The sequence below is a fragment of the Trichomycterus rosablanca genome, chromosome 14 (genome assembly GCF_030014385.1).
Source record: "Trichomycterus rosablanca isolate fTriRos1 chromosome 14, fTriRos1.hap1, whole genome shotgun sequence".
Taxonomy (NCBI): Eukaryota; Metazoa; Chordata; class Actinopteri; order Siluriformes; family Trichomycteridae; genus Trichomycterus; species Trichomycterus rosablanca.
The window spans coordinates 29,131,701-29,152,182 of NC_086001.1; the positions used below are offsets into that span (position 1 = coordinate 29,131,701).

Below are 20,482 nucleotides of genomic sequence, written 5' to 3' on the forward strand. Positions count from 1 at the left end.
GCGAACGGGTTCAGGTGCGTCCCCCCAGCCCAGGCTACGGTGGAGGACGTGCTGCTCGCGGTGGGAGAGAAAGTCGGACATGATAAAATCTACTCCGCTTCGCGGATGAATAAAGCGGTGGTGGTGTTTGTGAGGGAAGAGCGGCTGGTTGCTGTACTGGTGGAGAGTGGCATTGAGATTTTGGAGACTTTTGTGCCGGTGTCTCCTTTGTTTACACCGGCGTCGAGGGTCACCGTCTCTAATGTCCCGCCTTTCGTTTCCAACGAGTCTATCAGACAGGAACTAAGCCGTTTTGGGAAGTTTGCGGGTGAAATGAAGCTGATTCCTCTGGGCTGTAGGAACGGGGCACTGAAGCACGTCCTGTCTTTCAGGAGGCAGGTGTTCATGTTTCTAAATAGCCCAGATAAAACGCTTGACGCTGCGTTCCGTGTGTTTCATGATAATAACTCGTACATTATGTACGCGACCACGGACAGTCTGAAATGTTTTCAGTGCGGGAGCAGTAGACATAAGCGATTTGAGTGCCCTTTAAACAAACAGAGGGCAGCGCAGAAGGACCAGGCCTCTACTACAGCTGAACCGAGTGGGGCTCTGGAGAAGGGTGCTGTGAGTGACGCTCCTGCAGATGCTGGAGAGGGTTCGTCAGTGACTCTAGCTCCGGAGGCAAGGCGTGGACAGGAGGTGAGTGAGCGGTTGAAGGGCAGTGGTATCGGCAGTGGGGATGGTCAGGTTCAGGCTGACCAGCTTACAGCCGAGCAGGTGGGTGTAAAGCCTAGCACCCTTATCAGTGGGGTAGCAGGTGGAGTAGGTAATGAGGTTGGGGCTGGTGCTCAAGAGGGAGAGGCAGTTGGTGATGGGGTAGACCGGGTTGTTAAGACCAGTGAACAGATGAATTTGGGAACTGGTGGTGGCACGGATTCGGGGGTTCAGATTGGTGATCACTTGGGGAGTGGAGCTGGTTCTCAGGAGAACATGGGGGTAGAAAGTGGTGTAGTCACAGGGGTTGAGTCTAGTGGTCAGGTGGGGGATATAGTTGAAAGTCAGGTGAATATGGAGAGAGTCTGTGGTGTGGATATAGGTACTGAGTCTGGTGCTCAGGTGGGTGGTGGTGTAGGTGATCTGATGAGTGGAGGTGTTAGTGCCCAGGTGAGCGGTGGTGGAGGTGTTAGTGCTCAGGTGAGTAGTAGTATGAGAGCGAAGGTGAGCGAAGGTGTAGGAGCTCAGGTGAATAGTAGTGCAGTAGCTCAGGTAAGCAGAGGTGTTAGTACTCAGATGAGCAGTAGTGTAGGAGCTGAGGTGAGCAGAGGTGTAGGAGCTCAGGTGAGCGGAGATTTTGAAGAGGCTGGCCCGAGCACTGCAGGTGGCAGTTTTCAGGTGCTGGTGTCAGAGGTTGTCAGTGAATCTCAGTCTAGTTCAGCTGTGTCTCAGGAGGAGGCTATGGAGGAGGACAGGATGTCTGAGGTATCTGATTTTGGAGGGAGTCAGTCTGGAGGTGGGATGGTTTACTCTGTGGAGCAGATAAACTCGTTTTTGGATGATACTAAGGGCAGACCAGTTGAGGTCAGTGATTTTTTCCCTGACCTGGACAGGTTTGTATGTTCGGCTTTAATGGCACAGAAGAATGTTGGATATGACATCCTCTCGAAGCAAAAGCGTTTTCGTTTAAAAAAACTTGTTACTGCAATCAGGAAGGTAAAAAGGGCTAAGTCTGGTGTGTGTCGCATGTCTGTTCGTAAAAATGTCTGAACACGGAGCACGTAGGAAGAGGGTCTCTCTTGATCTTTTTGCTTGTTTCCTGTTCTACTGTTGTCTCTCTCTTATTTCTATCATTATGGGTTTTCTAAGGGTGGGCTCTTTGAATGTTAATGGTTTTAGAGACAAAGATAAACAGGCCCTTTTTTATGAATTTTTTTCTCTTAAGAAATTAAATGTATGTTTTTTACAAGAAACACATAGTGATGATGCCTCAGCTTCTGAGTGGGGTCTGTGGTGGAAAGGGGAATTGTTTCTTAGCCATGGTTTGAATGTTAGCGCAGGTGTTGCTATTCTCTTCTCTCAGTCCAGTAGAGTGAACGTACTGTCTGTTGATGAAATTGTAGCTGGACGACTTCTCATGCTTAAAGCTAGACTCTGTGATCATGTGTTTATTTTTATTAATGTGTATGCCCCAAACAGAGGTGCAGAAAGAGGTGAGCTGTTTGTGAGGCTGGAGCAGTTATTGCAATCCCTACCTTCAGACGGCACAGTTGTGTTGGGAGGGGATTGGAACTGCACTTTGGATTTTGTCAATGATAGAAACGGCGAAGAGCCTCATCCCCAGTCTGCTCAGACTTTGGCCATTACTTTATCTGGTTTTAATTTAGTTGATGTTTGGAGGGAAAAACACCCTTCAGTCAAGCAGTACTCCTGGGTTAGGGTTTTTGAAGGAGGTGTATATGCGGCCCGTTTGGACCGGTTCTATGTTTCTAATAGTGCTCGGAATATGATTAGTCAGTCTACCATTCAGCCCACCTCTTTCTCTGATCATCATTTATGTACTGTAGTCTTTTCTGTTGTTCCTCAGTCCTCTGGTAGTCCAATGTGGTATTTTAATAAGGCACTTTTAGCAGATAAAAAATTTTGCGATAATTTTAAACTGTTTTGGGGAGAGTGGGTTGGTAAGAAGGGTGATTTTGTAAACCTTATGCAATGGTGGGAAGTGGGGAAGGCCCAAATTAAAGCCTTCTGTCAGGACTTTACCGCATATTCCACCTCTAAATTGAGGGCAGCAGTTAGTAAATTGGAACAAGACATTTCTAAAATACACGACTCTATGTTCCTTCAAAATTCACTGGATCTGCGGGCGGATCTTACGATTAAGTTACAGGAACTGAGTTATATTTTAAAGGAGAAGGCAAAGGGAGCTCTGGTGCGGTTCAGGTTCATGTCTGTGCGGGACATGGATGCTCCTACTGTTTTCTTTTTTAATTTAGAGAAATCTTCTCATCGACATAAATCACTGGTGTCTGTCCGCAAAGCTGACGGAACTATTACGACAGAACCGGCGGAGGTGAGAAGATTGGCTGTGGACTTTTATTCTGAACTGTATACAGCAGGTGCTAGGGATCAGCATTGCTCCAGGACCCTGCTCGAGGATCTACCTCAACTGGATGATCAACACAAGCAGGACCTGGATGCGACTTTGACTTTCGAGGAGCTCACTGCAGCTGTAACTCAGCTTTCGTCTGGGAGAGCGCCTGGTATTGATGGTCTTCCGGTGGACTTTTACAAGGCTTTCTGGGGGATCATCGGGAGGGACTTGTATGAGGTTCTGCTGGCTGGCCTTGATGCCAAGGTGCTCCCGAGTAGCTGTCAGCGTGCCGTCTTATCCCTCTTACCGAAGAAGGGAGACCTCTGCCTTTTAAAGAACTGGAGACCTGTTTCTCTCTTGTGTTCAGACTATAAGATACTCTCCCGATGTATTGCGAACAGACTAAAAGGTGTGTTAGGCGTGATTGTACATAAGGACCAGTCTTACTGAGTGCCTCGACGCTCTATTTATGATAATTTGTTTTTAATTAGAGACTTATGTGATTTTGCTAGGATGTCTCATTTAGAGTTTGGTTTGTTATCTCTGGACCAAGAAAAGGCATTTGATCGTGTAGATCATGATTATCTTTTTACTGCTCTAAGTGCTTTTGGTTTTGGGGATGGTTTCATGTCCTGGGTGAAATTGCTTTATTCAGGGGCCTCCTGTCTGATTAAGGCGGGAGGGGGTCTGAGTGTCCCCGTCCCCGTCAGTAGGGGGATACGGCAGGGCTGTCCTTTGTCTGGACAACTCTACTCACTTGCAGTGGAACCCCTTCTGGTTTTAATTAGGAAAAGACTGTCGGGCTTAAACATTATGAACAGTTTATATAGAGTCTCTGCCTATGCTGATGACATCACAGTCATAGTGAAAAATGACCAGGATGTTGTGTCCCTGCAGGATATCCTGCAAGTTTACAGCAAGGCCACCTCCGCTAAACTTAACTGGGATAAGACAGAGGCTTTGTGGTGTGGCTCTCAGAGTCCATGCAGTATTTTGCCATCACTCCCGGGAGGGGTTAGGTGGAGCAGGCATGGCATAAAGTTTTTAGGGGTCTGGCTGGGCTCTGAAGAGGCAATAGCAATGAACTGGGAAGGTGTTGTGGAGAAAGTTCGTGCCAGGTTGTCTTCATGGTCCTGGATGCTCCCCCAGTTATCGTACAGGGGTCGAGTGTTGGTCGTGAACAACCTTGTTGCGTCAGTATTGTGGCACAAATTTACTGTTCTCAACCCACCTAGACAACTGACCGACGACATCCAGAAAATACTGGTGAACTTTTTCTGGTCTGGACAACACTGGCTCAGAGCAGCTGTCCTGTCTCTGCCTGTGCAGGAGGGGGGACAGGGTCTTATCGACATCCGGTCCAGAACTGCAACCTTGCGGCTGCAAGCTGTGCAGCGGTTGCTGTACAGAGGGCAGCAGGGCTGGAAGGCCGTGGATTTGAGAGGTTTGACTCCATTTTACACAGCAGCGCTGGAAGCATGGCGTCTGTTCTCTTTTTCGAGGGACGACTCCACTCTGCCTTCAGCGTGGATCTTTGAGGAGCCACTGTTCCACAACCCCTCTTTTCCATTATTGCAACGGGTCTCAGGGGCTTTGAGGACTGCCCTGTTGGAAGGTGGACTTGTCAAGGTTCGTGACCTGCGGAGGGGTAGGGACTGGGTGCATGCGGAGCAGTTGGCTGAGATGGTCGGTCTGAGGTCGGTGCGTGTAGCTCAACAGCTGCTGGACCGGCTGCTGGATGACCTCTCTGCTGATGCCTGTGAGTACCTGAACGCTACCCCTGTGGAGCAACATCTGAGTCAAAATGTCACCTTCCCTGAACTGGTAATGGACATGGACCAGGAGGACCGGCAGGAGGGACAGGGGACACTCCTGTCTTCAGACACCCCTGCTTTGGGACTTTTCAGTGTTCTACACAAGAGGGCCCTGTACCAGGCTTGTGTTAAAACTCTACATCACCGCAGCCTGAGGGATGTGAAGGAGTCTGGGTGGGCTGAGGTTGTTTCGGCTGATGCTTCCCCTAAACGTAGTTGGCGGTCCCTGTACAAAAGACCCATTGAAAAGAGGGTGGGTGACCTCCAGTGGAGGATTGTGCATGGGATTATAGCCACAAACAGACACGTGGCACGGATTGATCCCGCACTTGGGGACGGTTGTCCTTTTTGTGGTGAGACCGAGACCTTGTCTCACTTGTTCTTGCTGTGTGCCCGGCTACATCCCATTTTGGGTGTGATTAAAGAATGGGGCGTGAAATTTTTAGGCTTCTTTACTGATTGTCTTTTCATTTATGGTCCCAAGTATTCAGCTTCTAATAAGGACAGAGTAGTGATTTTAAATTTTCTATACGGTGCTGCGAAACTAGCCATCTGGTGCACAAGGAAAAATAAACTGAAAGGTACTGGGGGTATTGACCCTGTCCTAATGGTCAGGGGTTTAATTCTGAAGAGGCTCACTGTGGAGTTTAGCTACTACACTGTAACTGACAATGTGGACTATTTCTTTACCGTGTGGGGGGATGGGGGCCTGCTTTGTGAGCCTGATGGACTGGCTGGTTTTGTGTTGAATTTGTGACTGGACTGTTGTTTTTTATTGTGTGTGTGTTTTTATTTGTTTTATTTCAGTTAGTGTTTTTGGAATTGGCTACTGGTTTTAATTTGTAAATAATCTTGTATTAAATGTGTGTTGAAAGTCAGTCTGTCTCTCTCTCTCTCTCTCTCTCTCTCTCGCGTCTCTTGCTCTCGCTTTTCCTCTCTCTGGCGCGCCTCTTGCTCTCTCTTTTCCTCTCATTCTATTCTTTCCCTTTCTCTTCTTTCCTCCCTCTCCTCATCCTCTCTCCATCTTCTCTCCTCGTTCTCTGCTGCTTCTATCTCCCTCTTATTTTCCCTTTCTTCCATCTCCCTCAGATACTCAACTACATCTTTCTCCACTCGTCTCTTTTTGGCTGGGGTTTCCATGCTTCTCGAGGATGGTGAAGCTTCAGCAGCATCCTGGCCAGATGAGGAAATAAGGGTCGCTGGGCTAATTGATTATCTCCCACCCAGAGTGGTAGAGAGAACAGAGTGGCGACACTCCCATAGGGAACCGTTGGAAAGGGGGCGGGACATTTTTTCTGCGCAGCTTCCGGGTTGTGGAGCTCTGTATAGTTCCAAACAACCCATAGAGCCCCATTCATTTCCACTACTTATCAAACATTTTTAGCTGTATGTTGCTTTGTTTTAAAAAAATTATGAATTTAATGTCATTAATATACTTAATACTGTTATTGTTTAGCATTTGCTCAGCACTAAATGTTACATGTTTATTTTAATTAATAGGTATAACTGAATTTAGCTTAGTCAGTTAAGCTTAATTAATGACACACGAGTCTTTTCACCTAAAATGAGTTGATTAATCAAGAGTCTTGTTACAGAAATGATCATAAAACATTAGAACCATAATAAATCATTATACTTTTACTTTCATACTTAAGTACATTTGAAGGTAAATTTAGTTTAGTACTTTAGTGGAGGTAAAGAGTATTTTTACTTTTACTACTACTTTTACTGGAGTAATATGTTACCTTGGATATCTCTACTTTAACTCAACTACATGGTTTGTGTACCTTGTCCACCACTTACATTAGACAAAATGAACTAGTGTATATTCATAATGAATTCATTAATGTATTACATGTAGGAATCAATTATTAATCACTCATGAAATAAGAGATGAATTAATGCTATTTCCTGTACCTTAAAGGTACGGTGGTGTGTTTATCAATCTGTTCATTCAGTGCAGGTAAACCTTATGAATCCAGCACATGACTGAGTGACATGAGTGTTTAGCCAAAATGATTATTATTATGAATCCTCAGGAAAGTGAAGGGAGATTAGTTTATGTAAAAAACAAAACATAAAAAAACTTTTATCTCTGTATATCAGAATCAGAATCAGAATACTTTATTGATCCCCGAGGGGAAATTTCAGATGTTACAGTTGCTCAGATTGTATATATGTATTAAGAATATTAAAAGGTAAGAATATATTAAAAAGTAAAGTAAAGTAAAAACGCTCTTAAAATAAAGTGGCAAAACGCTCTTAAAATACACTTAAAACGCTCTTAAAATAAAGTGGCAGATGCAGTGGTGACATATATTGCACTATTTATGATACAACTATCATATTGCACGTATTGTAAGGTCTATTACTTAAGTGAGGAGTTGTAAAGTTTGATGGCCACAGGTAGGAATGACCTCCTGTGGCGCTCCGTGGTGCTTTTGGGTGGAATGAGTCTTTGACTGAGCGTGCTTCTGTGTCTTTCCAGTGTGTTGTACAGCGGGTGAGAGGTATTGTCCATAATGGACTTCAGCTTAGACAGCATCCTCCTCTCTGACACTGTCGTCAGCGAGTCCAGCTCCACACCCACCACATCACTGGCCTTACGGATCAGTTTGTTCAGTCTGTTGGCATCTGCCACCTTCAGCCTGCTGCCCCAGCATGCAACTGCATAAAGGATAGCACTCGCCACCACAGACTCATAAAAGATCTTTAGCATAGTCCTGCAGATGTTGAAAGACCTTAGCCGTCTCAAAAAGTAGAGACGACTTTGGCCCTTCCTGTAGAGGGTTTCCGTGTTTTTACTCCAGTCCAGTTTATTGTCTATGTACACTCCCAGGTATTTGTAGTCCTCAACAGTGTCCACACTGACCCCATTGATGGACACAGGGGTCACCGGTGCCTTTTTTCTTCTCATGTCCACAACCAGCTCTTTTGTCTTTGTCACATTTAGCTGTAGATGGTTCAGCTCGCACCATGTGACAAAGTCCTTCACCGTAGCCCTGTACTCGTCCTCATCACCCTTGCTGATACATCCAACTATCGCTGAGTCATCAGAAAATTTCTGAAGGTGGCAGGTCTCAGTCCGATAGCTGAAGTCCGTGGTGTAGAGGGTGAAGAGGAAGGGAGAGAGAACAGTTCCCTGTGGTGTTCCGGTGTTGCTGATCACTCTGTCCGACACACCGTGCTGCAGGCGCACGTACTGAGGTCTGCCGGTCAGGTAGTCTGTAATCCAGGACACGAGGGGGGTGTCCACCTGCATCGCTGTCAGCTTCTCACCCAGAAGAGCCGGATGAATTGTGTTGAATGCACTGGAGAAGTCAAAAAACATGATCCTCACCGTGCTGGCTGGCTTGTCCAGGTGAGTATAGACTCGGTCAAGCAGGTAGATGATGGCGTCCTCAACTCCCAGACGTGGCAGGTAGGCGAACTGGAGTGGGTCTAGAAGTGGCTGGACTATGGGTCGGAGCTGGTCCAGGACTAGCCTCTCCATGGTCTTCATGATGTGGGACGTCAGTGCTACTGGTCTGTAGTCCTTGACGTCACTAGGGCGCGGCGTCTTCGGAATAGGAACGATGCAGGACGTTTTCCACAACACGGGGACACGCTGGAGACTCAGGCTCATGTTGAAGACATACTGCAGGACTCCACACAGCTGGGTGGCGCAGGCTTTAAGGACCCTGGGGGGGACCCCATCGGGGCCAGCAGCCTTGTTTGTGTGGAGTCTATTCAGCTGTCTCCTCACCTGGTCAGCAGTGATGTACACAGTAGGGGAGATTTGTGATAGGGGGTTGGAGGTGTGAGCTGGGCTATCACAGGAGGGGGGCAGACAATCAAGGATTGGAGGGAGGGTGAGTGGGGTGGGCTGCAGGGGACAGATAGCAGTGGAGTCGGGACGGGGGAGGGCAGGGCCTGCAGTGTCAAACCTGTTAAAGAACAGATTTAGTTCGTTGGCCCTGTCTTCACTGCCCTCTACTTCTCTGCTGTCGTTGGACCTGAAACCAGTGATGGTCCTCATTCCACTCCAAACCTCTCTCATGTTGTTCTGCTGGAGTTTACACTCCAGCTTTCTCTTGTAATTGTCTTTACCCTCTCTGATTGTGGTCTTTAGCTTCCCCTGGATCGTTCTCACCTCCTCTTTGTCTCCAGTTCTAAATGCCCTCTTCTTGTCGTTAAGGAGGGATTTAATGTCTTTCGTTACCCATGGTTTGTTGTTTGGGTAACACTTTACAGTCCTGGTTGGGACAATGGAGTCCACACAGAAATTTATGTAGTCTGTTATGCACTCATTGAGCCCGTCGATGTCCTCTCCGTGCGACTCACAGAGTGCCTGCCAGTCTGTGGTCTCAAAACAGTCCTGCAGTACCTCATGAGTCCCCTCTGACCATCTCCTCACTGTTCGTGTGGTCACAGGTCGGCTCTTAACAATGGGCACATAACAGGGGCTGAGATGTACCAGGTTGTGGTCAGATCTACCCAGAGGGGGGAGGGGGGAGCAGCTGTATGCATCTTTAACATTGCAGTACAGCAGATCCAGTGTTCGCTCCTCTCTGGTGGAACAGTCCACATACTGAGTAAAGTGTGGTAGTGCCTTCGTCATAGTGACGTGGTTAAAGTCACCTGAAATGGCTATGAAGGCATTCGGGTGTTGGGTTTGGAGACGTGCTATAGATGAATGTATAGCGTCACAGGCTGATGTCGGGTTTGCCGAGGGGGGAATATAAACAGCCACCATTATGACGTGCGAGAACTCCCTCGGTAAATAATATGGTCTGAGTCCTACAGCAAGCAGTTCAAAATCGGGGCAACAGATTTGTTCCTTGATGGTTATATGACCAGGGTGACACCAGCGGTTATTAATAAGGACGGCGAGACCCCCACCTTTTCTTTTCTCGCTCGCCGCGCTGCACCGGTCAGCACGAACAGTTTGAAAACCATCGATGTAAACGATGTTATCCGAAATGTCCTGGTGTAGCCATGTCTCCGTAAAGCACATTAAACTACATTCCCGGTACTCCCGTTGACTCCTGGTTAGTGCTGTAAGTTCATCCATTTTATTCACGAGTGATCTCACGTTGCCCATAACAACGGAGGGGACGCGCGGTTTATATGCTTTTTTCTCCATAATTCGCCGTCGTCTCGCTCTCGCTTTAGCTGTGCGTTGGTTCATTCCTCCTCTGCATCCCCTGTGTGTTCGTCTCCATAATTCTGCCGGAATGTTTGTTGTAATGTCCGCTATGCCGGCCGGCTTCATCGCGATCAGCTGTTCGCGGCTGTATGCGAAACGGACATGCTTCTGCGCCGCAGTTAGTGAAAAAAGTATTTTCACAACGAAAAAATAAACCAAAACTCTCTCTAGTAGCATGATTCGAGAGGGCACAGCTTCACAAAGTTACTAACTAAAAGTATAAAAACTTAAATTAGGTATAAATAGAGATAATAAAGTAATAGCGACTGTAAACAATGAGCAACTGTAACGGGCTGCACGCTGCTCTCGCGCATGCGCCTCCTATATTGTCTCTACTACTTAATGATATCGCATTATGTAATGTATGCTAATATAATGTACTGTGTGTTCACAAGAACGACCTATTAACAAGTCATTTTAAACATCAATCTTCCACTTTATATACCAAATTGACATTAAAGCAGATGCAGTAAATGTAAACGCAGTTGAAAATACCCAGAAATTGTACAAATGTGTATTATTTAGCGTTTAATATTTCATTTACTGCTGCCTGTCCCATATGAGAACATGACAGCGCCGGGTTTGTTTGGAACTATTGGAGGGTTACATGAACCACGTTACCGCGTAGCGGCGAGATCAAGGAGTGTCGCAACTCTCTCTATCTACGGCTCTGCTCCCACCTATTGCTTCATCCATATCCGCATACCATTTTCAGGATGCTGCTGTTGCTTCACCACCCTCTGTACTTATCCCAGTAGGTGGACACTTAAGTTCGTACAAGATTTATAAACACAGTACAAGGACCTTAACTTGTATTACAAATCTTTTTTCTGATATTTTTATTTAAATTCTTACCAACAAACGAAGCTTACTTTGTATTTTTGTTTGAGGTTCTCCCACTTCTTCTTCACATAAGTGGGAGTCACCTTCCCCTGCATTTGGTTCTCCAACACAAAGACTCTACAATATAATGCACATAACAGTTATTAATGTATATAACATACACTGCTTCAAAAAAAGTTTAGTCATTAAAAGTTTCTAATGCTTTGAAAAAGTTTGCAAAACTTGAATACTAAAACTTGTCTTTATACCACCCTTTGTAATTAATATTATGCATATGATGTAACACAAATTTTGTTACGTCAAACAAACAGTCACTTACTCAAACCCTCGAACCGCTGCATTCTGTTTTCCAGTGAAGAGGGCCTGGTTGGTCACTCTCCACCGGATACGATTTTTTGTGTCTTCATCAGACCCTGCAATATCAAACATTAGTTTTAAAAGAGATTTCTAATGTGACTGTGTAGCAACATTACAACAATCATGAATATTTAGCCTCAACAACCCCAAAGCTAGATATATCTACCTTCCTAAAGATAGTTTAGGATAGCCCATCACTAGCATTACAGATCAAATTAAATGAATCTATAGATAGATCATTTATTACAGCAGCTCAATATATATTAATGCAAAGTATTATAGTAAGCAAGTATTAAAGTATGCAAGTATTCAAATTTGCAAGTATTCAAATACAAAAGTATTAAGTACACATGTAATGTTGCACAACACTATGTAGTTAAATACATTGAATAAAAAGTAGTATATCGATTTTATTGTCCTACCAGAATGACAACATTTGAAGACCAGGTCAATAGGACCTGCTAGTTAGAGAAGGATCACTTGTTTGTTAGTTTAAGTCCAAGAGGGGGTGTGGCCCATACGGGGATCGAACCCACGACCTTGGCGTTATTTGCACCACGCTCTAACCAACTGAGCTAACCGGCCGACTTCCAAGGGTAGGGCATATACCCACATACCCGATTCTACACTGACAGCCCTTCAGTTATAGAGCTGCCACACAGAAACGATGGAGAGCCTTACTGTTGTTGAGCAGAACAGATCATTAAAGTGGGTGTGGCCAGTACGGGGATCGAACCCACGACCTTGGCGTTATTAGCACCACGCTCTAACCAACTGAGCTAACCGGCCAGTTCATCTATTCTCTCTTTAGATCTTTGTACATAATTCTACACTAACTCCATTCAATCAGCTGCATGGCAGCACAAAAACCATTTGAGATTCTGCACACTTACAGTGAAGATCTGCAGAAATGAGCGGCTCCTAAACTGAATTTGGTTGTTATTGTACCAGAAATGCAGCAGTTTCATGTTATTTAATTATCTGAGATCTCAGTCCTACTTCAGACATCTCTTTCTAGTCATTTCTTATGTTCAGACTTTCTTAATACACATCTAATAGGTTTTGTAGGTTCTTATATGTGTGAACTATCTAAACTATACTGTATTGTGGTACATTCATTCAGCCTTCATCAGTTTATCTCTGCTCATTTAGCCTACAGCAGTTTAGACCAGCCCACTTAACCACCAATTTGCCTCCACAGTGAGCCTGTAGAGAGAGAGATTAGATTTTTTGTGTGTACCGTCCAATGAAACAGCTGTGCTGTTGGCTCTGCTCATGTCTCTGTGGCGCAATCGGTTAGTGCGTTCGGCTGTTAACCGAAAGGTTGGTGGTTCGAGCCCACCCATGGACGAGAGCCTTTTATTGCACAGCCATGCCTGATGATCAAACAATTAAACTTCAGTGTATATTATCTGAAAACAGATGCTCTTCATATAGAAATATGCTTTACATTTGCTTGATGGTAATAACTCCTAGTGAAGTCTTAATGAACAATTAAAACATCAATTCAGGTTTAGTTCAATTGGGGAAAAATTTTAACAGTAGCTGAACTCCCTAAAACCCAGAATCTACAAGTATAAATCCTACATTTATTCCACAAAGTTCACAAAATACATGATTTAATGAGTGAAAACTTGACGTTTGGAGCCCCTCTGGTGTGCAGGCTGGTTCTGTTCAGGTTTCTCTGAACCTTGGTGTTCTGTAGAGAACCGACGCACGTTCCCACCAGTTCTTGAAAACCAAGCAACGTCATCATCGGTGGGCGTTACTGAACAAAAGTTAAGAGTAGTAATATCATGGCGGAGTGTGTAGATTATGTGCGAGCATTTGTGCTGCTGTTACCGATGTTCGATTTTATGTAAAAAGCATTGATCTAACAATCGGTGATAAGAAGACGCGATGTGTTTGTCTCAGTTGTTGTTTTTTTTTAGTTTGTTAACGTGAGAAGCGTTTTGCGCTTCGGTTTCACCGCGACTCTCGGCTCAAATAGCCGATTAGCTCAACGCTAAACACTAAAGTTACACCACATGAACATCCATCTGTTTGAAATAAACATCAAATCTACTCTAAAATACCACATGTATCTGTGTTTAGCTGGATTTACATGTGTGGTGTTTATGCAGCTCGGGGAGTTGAAAAAGCTTCACGCTTTATTTTTTACATTAAGCGTTTTTCATTCTGTCCGGGTCACTTTTATCACGTCATATCACACAGTTCATCTTTTTAAATGCGCTTTGAAAATATAAGCGGCAAACTGGCTCAAAATGTGATCAGGTAAAGTTTAAAAGATAAAAATGCAGCTCCATACGAGACTCCAGCGGACGCCATTGTTGCTAACGCGCTATGCTGTATAACATGACACGCCCTCAGACGGACGTCACGGTTCGGGCTAAAAAACCAAGTATTCTGCCAGATTGCCAGATTGGCCCGCTAGTTCACTGTCTGGAACTTCTTTTTTTTGGTGGAAAAACACGGAATCGGTTCAAAGTCAAGTTCAGGAACCGGAACGGGGTCCGTGCCGCGTTGGTGGAAAAGGGGTATGACACAAGGCGCCAGAACAGTGCCAACAGTCACGTGATTCACAAACGGCATTTGCAGAACAGCGTTTGTATTTGTAAAACGTGTTCTATTTGTTTGTGAAATGCAGTGTATTAGAAAACAGCTGTGCATTTATTTGAAAGTCACATATGCATTTGCAACAGTGGCGTTTTGTATTTGTAAATCATGTCATCAAGATTATTTCATTTAATAACAATCTAAATTAAAACAGTAATGATCTTAGATTATGTTTTAGTTGACTTTAAATTTAAAGTAAAATCATATTGTCCAGTTGTTACCAAACCTTTTATTTTAAACCCTGAAATTCTATCCTAAATAGTTCCGCCAGACGCTTTTACCGTAATGTTTAGTATACGCACATCTTCACAAACAACGTGGGAGCTGATTTGACTGAGCATTTTGAAGTGGAGGCTTGACCGCAGTAGTAAATCAAAGAGTTCACACACACACAAGTGCACAGTAAATATTTCTACACCATAAATACAGATAAATCTATAGGTGGGTGTTTCCTCTTCTAGTTTTCTTATTGTTCCTCATATACAGTAGAAACTAATTCACACAAATATACATACAGCATTTTACATGACTTAGATTCTTATCATAAAAGCTTTATCTAAGTTCATGTCATTTCACTTTACAGAATAGCCTTTCAATTCCTTGTTTGTGTTTAGGATTAAATGTAAATAACTTTTCTGCTGAGATAAATAGGTGTAGTTTGACTTCAACCATCATGCTTTGTGGCTCCATCTACATCATTTGCACACGTTCCATAGATAATGAGCTAGTACTTCACACAAGAAGGTGTGAATGGTTGGCTGACGATTGACCAATGCAGAGTTTTTAACTGGTCTTGGGTCTTTGTCCTCAGCTCTATTTAAGGACTAAACTCTAGACTTGTAGCTGAGTCACTTGGTAAGAAGGATCTTCTGCACGTTCTTCATTAGAAACGACCTGCTGGAGACACCAGCTTTGTTAAAGTGGCTGCCAGGATTCTAACAGGAAGGTAAAGGGTTTTCTTGTTGGTTTCTTTTACATTTATGTTGCATTTGTTGTTCTTTTTATTTTATTATGTTATTTAATATTATCAGGTTAATATATATAGACTGTTTAAAATAGCTTCATGCTCATAATTGTGGTGTTTTATGAAGCCTTTTTTACTCCCAGCACACCAAAGATTTACACTTGTGAGCTAATTATTAGTCATGAACTGGATTAGATTTGCTTGGTGCAGGACTGATGTTGAGAAAGTCAGATCTCTTATATCTTTATTTATATCAAGTTATTTATAATTATTTAATTATTCATATCTGCTGTATTTATAAGTATTTTATTCTGATGTTCCCTTAATTCAGATTCTCACTTAGACGTGAAGTGAATTTAATGTTTTTATTACTAGGTGAAGAGTTTAATATTATTGTGGTATTAATGTAGTAAAAGTAATTCTAATTAATTGACTTGTTTCTTTGTTTCTGTTGCTTTCCAAGGAAACAGTTTCTACAGTCTTATCAAAGCATAAACATGAAGAACTTTCATCACTGCTCAGAGTGTGGGAAGAGTTTTACTAAGCAGAGTCATCTCAAACAACACCAGCGCATTCACACAGGAGAGAAACCATATCACTGCTCAGAGTGTGGGAAGAGTTTTACTACGCAGAGTAATCTCAAACAACACCAGCGCATTCACACAGGAGAGAAGCCATATCACTGCTCAGAGTGTGGGAAGAGTTTTACTAAGCAGAGTCATCTCCAACAACACCAGCGTATTCATACAGGAGTGAAGCCATATCACTGCTCAGAGTGTGGGAAGAGTTTTGCTTACAGTAATGCTCTTAAAGTACACCAGCGTGTTCACACAGAAGAGAAACCATATCACTGCTCAGAATGTGGAAGGAGTTTTACTCAAAGTAGTGCCCTTAAAGTACACCAGCGTATTCAGACAGGAGAGAAGCCGTATCACTGCTCAGAGTGTGGAAAGAGTTTTGCTCAACAAGTTAACCTCCAAAAACACCAGCGTATTCACACAGGAGAGAAGCCATATTACTGCTCAGAGTGTGGAAAGAGTTTTGCTTACAGTAATGCTCTTAAAGTACACCAGCGTGTTCACACAGAAGAGAAACCATATCACTGCTCAGAATGTGGAAGGAGTTTTACTCAAAGTAGTGCCCTTAAAGTACACCAGCGTATTCACACAGGAGAGAAGCCGTATCACTGCTCAGAGTGTGGAAAGAGTTTTGCTCAACAAGTTAACCTCCAAAAACACCAGCGTATTCACACAGGAGAGAAGCCATATTACTGCTCAGAGTGTGGAAAGAGTTTTGCTGAACATGGTACCCTTCAAAAACACCAGCGTATTCACACAGGAGAGAAGCCGTATCACTGCTCAGAGTGTGGAAAGAGTTTTGCTGAACATGGTACCCTTCAAAAACACCAGCGTATTCACACAGGAGAGAAACCATATAACTGCACTGAGTGTGGAAAAAGTTTTGCTGAACATGGTACCCTTTAAAAACACCAGCGTATTCACACAGGAGAGAAACCATATTACTGCTCAGAGTGTGGAAAGATTTTTGCTCATGAAAATAATCTCAAACAGCATCAGCGTATTCACATAGAGAAACTACATCACTGTTAAGACTGTGGGAATTGTTTTAATTGCACATTATGTTTTCCAACAACACCAGCGCATTCACACAGGAGAGAGGTCGTATCACCGTTTACTGTCTGTAAAAACTTTAGTGAAAGGAATATCCTTTAAGTACACCACACCAGCGCATTCACATAAGAGAACGACCCATATTGCTGCTTATAGTGTGGAGGAAGTTTTACTGGAAGCAGCATTTTTAATAGACACCAGTACGGTCATTTTTTACTAATATACACTAGAACTGTTCTACTTCAATTATCAAATGTACATGATGGTATGAGTATGATCATTAATCATCAAATGTAATGTGGTGTAATGTACCAACCTCAGATCTGAATCTGTTTTTATTCTTTATTCAAGTTTAATGTACTTTAATAAACACAGAACAACTTTTACTTTCAAGTGGAAGAATTTTATCCTGGTCTTTATGGTGTTTTTAAAGTTTTCATAAATGAATAGCCTCTTACTTTAACACTTCTAGGTCTACACTCCAAAATTCTAGTCTTTAGATGATATCCACTTAGCAAATAATAAACCGTCCTCAACCAGAATGTACATGAGAAGGTGTGAATGGAGGGCTGTGGACTGAACAGTGTTGCATTGTTCTATCATCATGAGTCTTTGTTCTTTGTGTTTATCTGTAGACCAGATTAGTGGTAGCTAAACTCCTTTGTTAAAAGAAATATTCATATTTACGTTTAATTATCCCACCATCTTCTAGTGCATAAAACCCAGTTCATATAAATCCTAATACAGACTGCACTGACATGTTTTAAAATTACATTTAAAAAGAAATAAATACTATTGTGGTAGTTCAGATGTTTTCTTATCATGGAGGTGACCAACTGACCAAGACAAACTGAGGGGTCGGGAGACAAGTGTTTCTTTATTGATGAATAAATGTATTTGTTAAACTGTAAATTCCATCCGAGTCCTCTGTGTGATGAGAGTTTGGTTTTGAATCTGATGTCAGCAAATGTGTCCATGGTTGTTAAATGGGACTAAACTCACGGTCCATGTATTTGTATGTAGGCTTGAGCTGGAGTGACAATAGAAGATAGATGTAAAGAACTGGGTGGGTACCTAGCTAGCAAAAAAAATTATGATATAAATATCTGGCATGCCGGAACTTTTTGTGTCGGCCCACATCTGGCAGCCGGATCTGGCCCGGTGTCAAAATGAATGACGGTTAGACTGTGGCCCGTATACGGCTGCCCGGATCCCAGCCATGACTGCCAGCAATATGCCAGCACTTAACCACCTGCTAGCCAGAACAGCCATTATCGGGCCAAATATGGCCCAGTTCTGGCCTGCAGTAGATTTTTAAAAGGTTTTCCCCCTTTAATGGTCACTGGGACTTCTACAACTGTTCTTGCTTCTTATTGCTATGAAAATATTCTGTAAAATATATATATATATATATACTTGATTATAATTATAAGTAATAGTAATAATAATAAGAGTACAATTAAAACAGTAACAGGAAAAAAAAACAGATGTACACCAAAACACATTTTTCAATATTTTATTTCAAGTATTTTTATTTATTAGAAAATGTTTTGTCCTGCCATAATTGACTGCTGATCTCCTGCCTCCTGACACTGGTCTGTAATTCTGGAATGAAAACAAAAACTATTTTTCACAGATCAATGTGGATCTTATTTAAATTTTTCAGTTCCACTTAATGATGGAAAAGAAATATTGAATAAGAAAAAAGTAACTGTAGTTTAAATACGTTTACCTGGTTAAAAATGGTTTATTGATTCTCTCAGGCAGCAGGAGTGGCATCACGAAAAGCAGTTTCCAGAACAGTGCTAGAGCAGAATAAACAGTAGGCTTGTTCGACTTAACCCGGCGCTGCGCAGACCGATCGCCGCCTGGCTCGGTACGGTGCATGCCGGTTAGTTTTTTTTGTCCGACTTGCGTCGGCCCCACCGGCGCGTCACGATGACAGACTGGTTATAATCTCGCGAGAGCGGGGCGGCTGCAGGCGGTGGAACCGGTCCCTGCAGATGCTCTCCACGGGCTGCGCTGCCTGGGAGACGGCTTGATGACGACAGAGCTTAATCCTCATTGGCTAAAAGCTCCGCTGAATCCTCTGGCGGTTGTTTCGTTTCATTCTAAAATGTAAATCTCAGTTTATTTGTCTTAAAGACCTGATATGTGCGAAATACTATCATGCTTTCTAGTAGCATGACAGTTTATTTTCGTACAAATTGCAACATATTTTATAATTATCATTCCATATCATGAAAAGACTCAAGTAAGCTACCTGATATTTCTTTAATGTAACAGATATTTTTATCTTGATGTTTTTCTAGAACTTCTGATGGTTCTTGTCTTCTAATTTTATTAATATAAAGCAATCTAAATTGCTTTAATATTTTATATCTTAACTGTTTTAATACCACTATCACTATTACACTTTGATTTATTTTTCATTTTTCTCTGTAAACTTTGTAAACATTTTAAAATATGCTACATAAATAAAAATGTGTGGATGTGCATGGTGTCATGTTTCTTTACAAGAACCAAGGCCAGAAGGTAAGCTGTTCTGGAAGAACAAAACAATCTTGTTCAGAAGATAATTGTGTTAAGAGATTCATCTTCAATAAACCACAGCCACTATTCATTATCAATGCCTAAATAACTGATTTGTCAGTGCTTGAAGAAGCACAAACTTCTACACAATTGTACAATGTGCATATTAACCACATTATTCATTAGTGATTCATACTGGGCACATCGGTGTGCATACTGAAGTTTACTGTTTAACAATGCATCTATAAAATACAGTGGCATGCGAACATTTGGGCACCCCGGTTAAAATTACTGTTACTGTGAACAGTTAAGCAAGTTGAAGATAAAATTATCTCCAAAAGGCATAAAGTTAAAGATGACACAAAACATTTTTTTTATTATGTCTCTATAATGAACTGCATCTTGGTTGTGAGGTTGTAGTGAATGCTGTTCATCATCCTCTTCATCCTGCACATCATCACCATGGTCTACTGGCTCCAAGCAAACACTGTGTAGAATGCAACAAGCTGACACCGCTGAGCTGATGGATTGGACATTCCTCAAGTGCAGGCATCGGAGTCTCCTAAACTTTGCTTTCAGAATGTCTGAAATGACCTCTAAATTCTGAGAGACTATAGAGGGGGACAACATCCTCTACAAAATGTTGTATTTTTGGAACAAGCCTAAAGAAGGGTAAATGTGATTAAGTCCTTACGTAGACAAAATAATTAGACAGTTTGGACTTTAAGCCACTTTGACACAATATAATTGCAGTCTATTTACCATATACACAAACATAATGATTAAGGTCTGATTGAGTGCACTTTATAATTTCCATCTAATTATTTCTAGAACACTTTTACGTACATTGTTTATCATATTCACTGATTCTACCTTGAACAAACTGTATATTTGGAATTATGTATTCACACGTTTTCATGTGAAATGTTTCAATAAACAGTCTTGAAAAATAGGCTACTTAGTTTCGGTCTATTCATTTAAACTGTTGTAGACAAATATTTAAATCTATTCAATAACATAAATATGTGTTTGATAACATGTTTGTTAGAACTTTTCTTTTTCACCAATCTACAAGATAAATGAATGATGAGTAAAACTATATTTATTTACAGATTTTACAGAAACTTAGTTTGACACTTTATGGTCATCTATATTCACCACTATGGATTTGGAAAACAAACGCTGGGCTTAACCTGCTCAATGATCAAGAATGTTTAGTTCGATTTCACGCAAAAGCAGAGCGATTTCTACTGCATCCACTTCATCAGCCACGTAGAACAGGAACGCCGCGAGATCCGCTATAGCTCACGTTTGTTGCAGGTGGCGACTGTCCGACTTGACGGCTTTCTTTTAACCTCCTCCCCCAACTGCAACCGGCAGCTCTCGCTGACCACCAAGGCGAGGCGCAGTTCATCTCGAACAAGCCTTATGTTGTATTGGCTCTCTTGCAGCGGTTTGGTTTGTCAG

The 20,482-nt window shown here is 42.6% G+C and overlaps 1 long non-coding RNA gene, 1 other non-coding gene and 1 pseudogene across 2 annotated transcripts; 1 reads left to right on the top strand and 2 right to left on the bottom strand.

Moving 5' to 3' along the window:
* Window positions 1-11,987: 11,987 nt before the first annotated feature.
* On the bottom strand, window positions 11,988-12,061 carry trnai-aau (transfer RNA isoleucine (anticodon AAU)). The gene has a single exon. It is a non-coding gene; the product is annotated as a tRNA-Ile (tRNA).
* Window positions 12,062-15,364: 3,303 nt separating this feature from the next.
* Window positions 15,365-20,482, top strand: part of LOC134327143 (zinc finger protein 850-like) — an 82,161-nt pseudogene continuing 77,043 nt past the window's right edge.
* On the bottom strand, window positions 17,984-18,469 carry LOC134327151 (uncharacterized). The gene is made up of 2 exons (XR_010014686.1): window positions 18,216-18,469; window positions 17,984-18,088 (listed from the first exon to the last, which is right to left on the bottom strand). It is a non-coding gene; the product is annotated as an uncharacterized LOC134327151 (long non-coding RNA).